General features: G+C 42.7%; 1 protein-coding gene across 1 annotated transcript in view; it reads left to right on the top strand.

The window, feature by feature from the left end:
* Positions 1-7823, top strand: part of LOC116842540 — a 13011-nt gene that overhangs the window by 1931 nt on the left and 3257 nt on the right. The window lies entirely within an intron of this gene.

Consider the following 7823-nt stretch of genomic DNA (forward strand, 5'->3'; position numbering starts at 1 on the left):
ATATATATATATATATATATATATATATATATATATATATTGTTTTTGTACATAATAGCGATAGTTTCGCTATATTGAATTCAACAATTTTTATTTCTATACATGTATATGTATATACTGTTGTAATGAGAATTTCATATTGAAATTAAGTAATTTGAAATATTTTAAACTTGTAAACGAAATGTTGATCGCGAAATGCATATTGTTCTCATTTGTGTATCATAGGTCGCATGCACAAGATATGCAATATATATAATATTAGTGCTCTAAATCTGTATTATATTGTATACGAAATTATGAAGAGATAAACATCGGGCATTGGCTCATAAGCGGCTCGAGCTTTTTTAAATTGCTGTCGTCGTAACAAACTCGCGAGGCGATCCGAGTTTAAGGGCGTTTCATCCCGACACCAATTCGATCGCGGCTGCAAATTCGCGCGGAGCTATCTGGAATTTTTGAGGAGCCCAGTGGGGCAGAGAAGGGGAGAAGTGGAATACAGGGCGGTAGAGGGAAGAAGGAGAATGGATGCAGCGTAAGAGGACGACGGGAGAGAAGACGAAGAAGAGTACGGAGAACGAAGGGTGCGTATGTTTGAGGGTTGGAGAGGGACGGAGATAAACTGCGAAGGGTTGAGGGTGGATGCGGGGTGGCGTAGATGGAACGGGGCTCGGAGGGATAGGAGGAAGAGGCGAGGAAATGGGAGAGAGATGGAGAGAGGCAGAGACAGAGAGACAGCGAGGGAGCGAGAGATTGAGGGGTTGCGGGGTAGCAGAGGCAGGAAGAAAGAGAGAGAGAGTCAGAGAGTCAGAGAGAGAGAGGGGGAGAGAGAAAGAGAGAGAGAGAGAGAGAGAGAGTCAGAGAGAGGGAGCGAGAGAGAAGGCGAGTGGGATAGTGCACGGATGGGTCTCCGGTTGCCATGGCGACAACCGTAGCCTAAAGCTATGCTTTTATTGATTCCAAGCCGCAAACAATGTGCAGGAGTGGATGTTTCGCTCTGTTCTCTCTCTATCCGTCTGGATAGTGAGGTATTAACGCACCCCGAAATACCGATACCCATGGGCACGTGCCCCAGAAAAGCGGGGCCGGCTCGTCTCACCTCGTCCTCCCCCTCATCTCTAGTGCCCCCCTCCTCTCCCCCTCATCGTCCCTCAAACTCCTGTTGCCCCTTTCGTCCTCTTCCCCGCAGCCGCCGCGAAGCGCCATCCGATTAATTCAGCAGTCTCTCGATATGCACAGTTCGCCGTTGCATTAAAATACACGGACTTCAAAGCGCACCAGCCGAGTATAACGCAACGCGAGCCGACGTCAAAGGTTACGTCGCACTGCACCTTCCAACGTTCGCCCCTTTCCCCTGTCCCTCCACACTTCCCACAGCCCCGAATTTTACGGGGTGCTTTTTTTGTACGGTGTCGCGCGAGCGTGATAGCGCGCCTTCGCGTGCGAGCGTGCTACTAGATGACGTAGTCGCGGTTTACTCGGGGGCTTCCAATAATAATTCCGCATTCCGTCGAAAAAAGAGATTGTTCGAAGTTAGAGCGCAGTAGCTCCGTTTGAGTAGAGTCAGATGTGATAAAGAGAAGCGTGTTATGATTTGACTGATCTGAATGATCTTGATGCATGACGCAATTACGTGAGAGGATACGATGAAAATGATGCGGGGAGAATTATATGTGCGAATGCGCGATCTGTTTAGATCGCAAGCGCGCGCTACGCTAGAATTATAAACTAAACCGGATGTATGGCACTGGGGACATGAATACTTGAGATCGAATTGAAAACGTATCACCGCAGGTAAATTCGGTGGTCGGTGCTGTATTTGCCGCTAACAGCTGCGATTCGGCGACGGGATAAAAGGGAGGGAAGAATCGCACGGGAAAATACTCCATTCTTTCTTGTGCGGGGGCTATCTTTTGAAAATCGAATCAATAACAATGAGCAAAACTAGCCATGCGAAAGTCAGATCGCGATTGAGTTTTCTACTCGATTACTACGAAGCGGACCACCCATCGCGATTTCTCTTTCGCGACTGAACAGTTTACCGCCCGCGGATGCGTTTCAATCGCGCGATATTCCAGGCATGTTCCTCTCGTAATATATTAGATCGAGTTAGATATATTTAAAGTAATGAAATAATTTTTCTATAATAGATTATTTTATTTTGAGAGAGAGAAAGGAGAAAGGAAGAGGGAGAGGGGGAGAAAGAGAGAGAAAGAAATATGAATTTGTGTAACTTTCCCGTAGAATTTTTTTAATGAAAGGAATTTGTTTTGCAGTAAAAAGTAACTATCAGTATTAGTTTTATTATTGATAATATATACGGAAAATAAATTTTTATGGATTTTGAGGATACTCTGAGATCCCGATATTCTGCAATAATTGTTCTTTTATTTCACATATGTTGCTTATATTTTAGAAACTAAAATGTGCTGTTAAAAAATTTGCGAAATTTACTAAAAAAATTTCTATTTACGACGTTCCTTAGTAAGATGAACCTCTTATACTAACATTCTATTCCTGCACTACTAGAAATATAGTAAAATTGAAAAGAATTTATATAAAAAAGATTTATATACATATATTCTCTCCGTATGGCTTCTTAAGAGTGAAAATATGGTCTTTTACTATATTAATCGTTAGAGTGTAGCAAATTTTCATGAAGATTTTCCATCGCCAATGAAATTTTTCTAGCGGGTCAAAATGACCTAATTTTGTTAAATCAAACTTATGTACTTGAAGATTACTTTTATGTGCACACGTACGAATCTATTTGCAGTAGTTTCGCAGGAGTTTATTTATTTAGTGTTTTGATAGTGATTAGCGATTGTCTTGAGAATGTATACTCAATCGCGAAACAAAATTGTTACATCGAACAATTGTGTTGAAACTCGCGCTGTACATACAGCGTCACTGAACTCGCGGGAAACATCGTCGAACGGGTTTCCCTCGCTGTAATTTTAATCTCTCATTATCTTGATTCTTTCTTCGTGCGACAATTTGTCTAAGAAAAAGTTGGATCAAGAGACCTACTAACAGTTTCGCGATTTCAAGCTATTATTCGAACTATTAACTATTAGAAATGAGACGAGCATTCTGGTGAAACAGTCCTCCGTTAACCATTCCATTTTTCGATACCCTCGCCGTCTCTCTCTTTCTTTTCTGTTCTCTGACGATCAATGCCACGGAGGAAGATCAAATATATTTCCCTGTAAGAATATACACGAGACCACATTACATCACATCGCCCGCCGTCACTTCCTCGCGTGATCTTCGAGATCCGCGAATACACGAAGCACACACCAACCCACCACGTTTCTCCCTTCGCGCTTACCTGTTGACCCTCCTTAACTTCTCCAAGGAACGGCGTGATCGCGCGACGTATATCTCTCTCTCCCCCTTCCCTGCCTCTTTGCCACCACTCCTGCCCTCCCGCTTTTTTTATATTGTTATTCGGATTTTCTCGTCGGAGGAAAATATCGCGCTGGTTAGCGACTGCCGCTGCTCGTGCTTGCGCGCGCGCGTGCACGCGTACGTGCGTGAGTCGCTCGCGGTTGCGTGTACATATATACACACATCTACATATGTGTGTGTGTGTATATTTTTTTATTTCCGCGGCAATCGCTCGATCGCAGGCGTGTCGCATTCTGACGCATGAAAATGGCCCAAAGGGATGCGCCAGCCATGATCGATGCTCCATCCGATCGGAGTCTACCGAAACTGCCCGTCAAATAATATATTCATAGCTTCCGGATGGTTGAACGCGACTCTCGGAAACCACCCCCGCGACCCTGCAATCGCGTCTACCCCCGCCAAATCCCTCTCTCGTCCGCGCGCTTCCCTCCTCCGCCTCCTCGTCCTCGTCCTCCTCGTCCTCCTCCACCTCCCCCACCTCCTCCTCCTCTTCGTTGCCTCTCACAGTGCGCAGTCCATCCGCACGCAAATCGACTGTCGAATAATTATCGAAAATACACGCGCGGCCGGCTCGCGTCGCTTTATTTTTCCTTTTTTTTCCCCCCCCGTCGCTCCCTCTTCCGTTCTGTCCTCTGCCTCGCGGACATACGATTAACTCTTTGAGCTTTTGCCGATGCCGTTCGAAATATCGCCGCGTTATCTGGAGTTTTCACGCGCCATTGCCTCGCTCGGCTGTTCCATCTCCGCGTGTCCGGCGTGTCCACGTAAGGCCGAGCGCGATCGCGACCGGCGACGAATAGTGACGGTGTTTTGCGAAGCGACGAGCTTTACCGACGGCGAAGTGTGTGGATGAGAGCCGCATTTCACATGTACATCGGAGTATTGATAAACGCCTCGCGCCCGTTTCAACGAGCGTTTAAACCAACGCGACGGCGAAGTCGCGAATTTTATTCCACCTCTGGGGTTGTGTGTATGTGTGTGTGTTGCCGTACGGCCTGTCGTATGATAATTGACGTGTTTTATGAACGGTATAAACATGCGGCGAGTAGATGAACTCTTTAATGAACTCCATGTTACTCGTTCCGAGAGCGGGAGGAAACGAGAAACAGAGAGCTGAGCAATAATATTACTAAAGTGTACAAAAAAATTCTAAAAATATACCATGAAAACATGTACTTTCTTATACACCCCGAATTGTCACGTTCTTTAAAAAATGCGACATAAAATGTAAGCACACTGAAAAAAGAATGTTTATCACTTGTAACTATAATTACATAGAGAAATGGTTGCTGTAAATTATGCTTAAGAAACTATTTTTTTAATTAAATCCTATGCTATGATGTTAATAATTAAGTAATTAACGTTACAATAACCAAAGAATATGGTTAGAGCCAAAAGTAATCATAATTTTAGTTGGATTAATCATTTTTCTCTCAGTTCGGAGAAAATATTATAGTAAAAATTACGATAAAACTTTTGTAATTTTGATTCATGCAGAAAGAGATTACAACTGAAATTACTATATATCTGTTTATAAATGTACGTTTGATTTTTTGCAATAAAATTATTGTAATCGAATATTTTTTACATCACATATCAGTTAGATTGAATTTATTTCTGTAGTAATTTATATTACAGTTTTCAGTAGAGTACAGCTTTGCAAAAAACATTGTAAAAATATATATAAAATTTTAACGTAATTTTTACTGCAATATTTTCTCCGTGCAGGTGTTGCAAGTGTGACGGGATCGAATCATCTCACACGTTCGTCGACTGATCAGTGTTGATCGTGGTATCAATATCAGATCGTGTTATTTATTTCTGCCAACGTTTGCGAGCGAAATCCTTCAAGCTTTGTCTCGAGTTCGAGAGTGATGCAAAAGATTCGAGAGAGAAAGTTCGAGCTCGCGTGATTTATCTTTGTGTGTATACGTGGTCGTATATTCTCGCGATAATCAGACTGCCCGTCGTCGTCGCGAAAGAAACAGCGAGGGGGTGAGGAGGAGAATGATACAGAGAGAAGGAGGGAGACGAACACAGAGAGAAAGAGAAAATGCGTTCCCTTATAGTCCGCGGCAATTTCTCTCACCAACGGCGTGATTGCAGACGACCGAGGCGATTTTCCGCATTTCCTCCCCGATTTTCGTGCTCCGCGATTTTCGTGCTCTTCGCATTCCGCGCTCCCTTCCGCTCCGGATCGTGCATCGAGCGAAAAAGAGCGAGGCACCAATCCTTCCCAATTTTGGCAGCGCGCTACCTTCATTAGGCCGATCGACCGTGTGCAACTTGCGACGGATTGAAAGGGAAACGGGAGTAAGAGAGAGAGAGAGAGAGAGAGAGAGAGAGAGAGAGAGAGAGAGAGAAAGTGCAAAGTGTATTTTTTAATAGCTCTTTCTCTCTTCTTCTTCCTTGTCTTTGTCTCTTATTATTCAAGCTCGCACGAGTTCACGTGCTTCAAATGTCATTTCGATCTCCGCGACTTATATCGAAGTAGATCGACACTCTTCTTCGGATTCACGCATCGTTTGAAGAAGTAATTTTGTTACTTATTCCAAACAGAGTATGTACACTAAGAAAAAAGAGGGATTGAGTTGATGAGATTTTGCTTAAACGAACAGAATTCGTTCGAAGTGAACGTTTGTAGTCGACTACACGAATTATATAGTTGCTGTGATGAGAGTTGTCAATCGATTCAATTGCTGCGACGTGGTTAATAATTATATCCACGCAACTGATTGCTGTACTGACATGTAATCTGTGCGATAGATATGATACTTTCTTATGGGAAGGCAGTTGACCATCAATACAATTGCTTTTCTTTCTCAGCATATGCATATGATGTCGTATATATGGAGAGACAGTATAATAGAGTTTTTCTTCATATAAATGGATAATATCTTCTTTTCAATTTTACTATGTTTCTTGTAATGTAGGAGTAGACTGTCAATATCTTTCTTGCTAAGGAACATGGTAAATTTTGCTAGAATTTATTTTCGCTGGGAAAACGTTTGCTCGAATCAATCAAATTCTTGGTGAAAAAAATATGAACGAATCAGAAAATTCCGGTAGAAGTTATTAGAAGCCTGTTTAGAGACCAGAGAATCAGAAATCTCGTTAACTTAAACAGAATTCTGATAACTTCAACCAGGATTTCTGGTTCATTCACATTTCGCCAAAACTTTTGTTAGTCCAACTAAATGTTTCTTTTTTTCATGTGGCAAAAATGTTTAATGGAACATTCCGGTTATATTAAATCGAATATAAATAGAGTATACGAGACAAAAAGATAGTCCATTACCGCAGAATGTCGATCTATTCCTCGCTTACAAAGTTCTACAGTAATTCTTACTATAAAATTCTCTCCATATAATAGCATACTCTCTCTATTCAAACGTTCGACTACGTTCGCGGGTAATTAAAAACAATATCTAACGCGATCCGCGTCGCAATCGATCGTAAACACTCGCGTTAATCCACGTGACGGACGTGCATAATTCCATTCGGATTATTCCCGGCTATACTAAATGATAGAAATATCGTTACACTCCTTCCTCCGGCACTCGCTCTCTTCTTCTTCTTTTCTCTCTATCTATCCGTTTCTCTCTCTCTCTCTCTCTCTCTCTCTCTCTCTCTCTCTCTTTTCCTCTCTCTCTCTTTTTTTCTGTTCCGCTAAACACACATAAGGGGACGAGACACGCGGGAATGGGGTAAAGCTGTAAAGCTGTCCTCTCGCACTCTTTTAACCCGTTCTCTCTCTTTCCCGTTTCCTCTCATCCGGCAGCTACGTGCCGCGTCTCTGTCCGGTTTAACGGCGGCGGCGACGGCGGCGGCGACGGCGGCGACCTAAGTGCAAAATTATTTTAAAAATATTTTCTTAACCGCGTTAGAGAGCCTGAAAGCTGACCCACGCGGCGCCGCGCCGATGCGTGAGCAGGGCGAGAGCAAAAAGAATTGGAAATGCCGCACAGCGGTTTTTCGACTTGCCGCGGTTTTCAGACCCTTTTTCCTCCTCCGCGCAATGGCGCGACGACGATTTTCTTGTATGTGCATGTGGCATATTACCCTGAGTATACCTGAATACGAGTGTTCCGAATACGACTAGGACCGATCGATGAGCCTTCTCAATAAAAAGTACTGAATATGCGTGTGTCTTTTTAAAATTGTCGTGCAAAGTCGGCGGAGACGGTAAAAGCCGTGAGTAAAAATTCATGTTACGGCGAAAGCAAAATACGATTTTGTAGAATAAACTTCTGCTATTTTTTTCCAGAAGTTTTTCTGTAGAATCTCTATTGAAATGTCTTAATATGAATACATTATTTTTTTAAGGCTTCTCGTTCCTCGTCGAATTGCGTTAAGGGATATATATATATATATATATATATATATATATATATATATATATATATATATATATA

The sequence above is a fragment of the Odontomachus brunneus genome, unplaced genomic scaffold (assembly GCF_010583005.1).
Source record: "Odontomachus brunneus isolate Ranch 3 - 2012 unplaced genomic scaffold, Obru_v1 Obru_scaffold_025, whole genome shotgun sequence".
NCBI classification, from domain to species: domain Eukaryota; kingdom Metazoa; phylum Arthropoda; class Insecta; order Hymenoptera; family Formicidae; genus Odontomachus; species Odontomachus brunneus.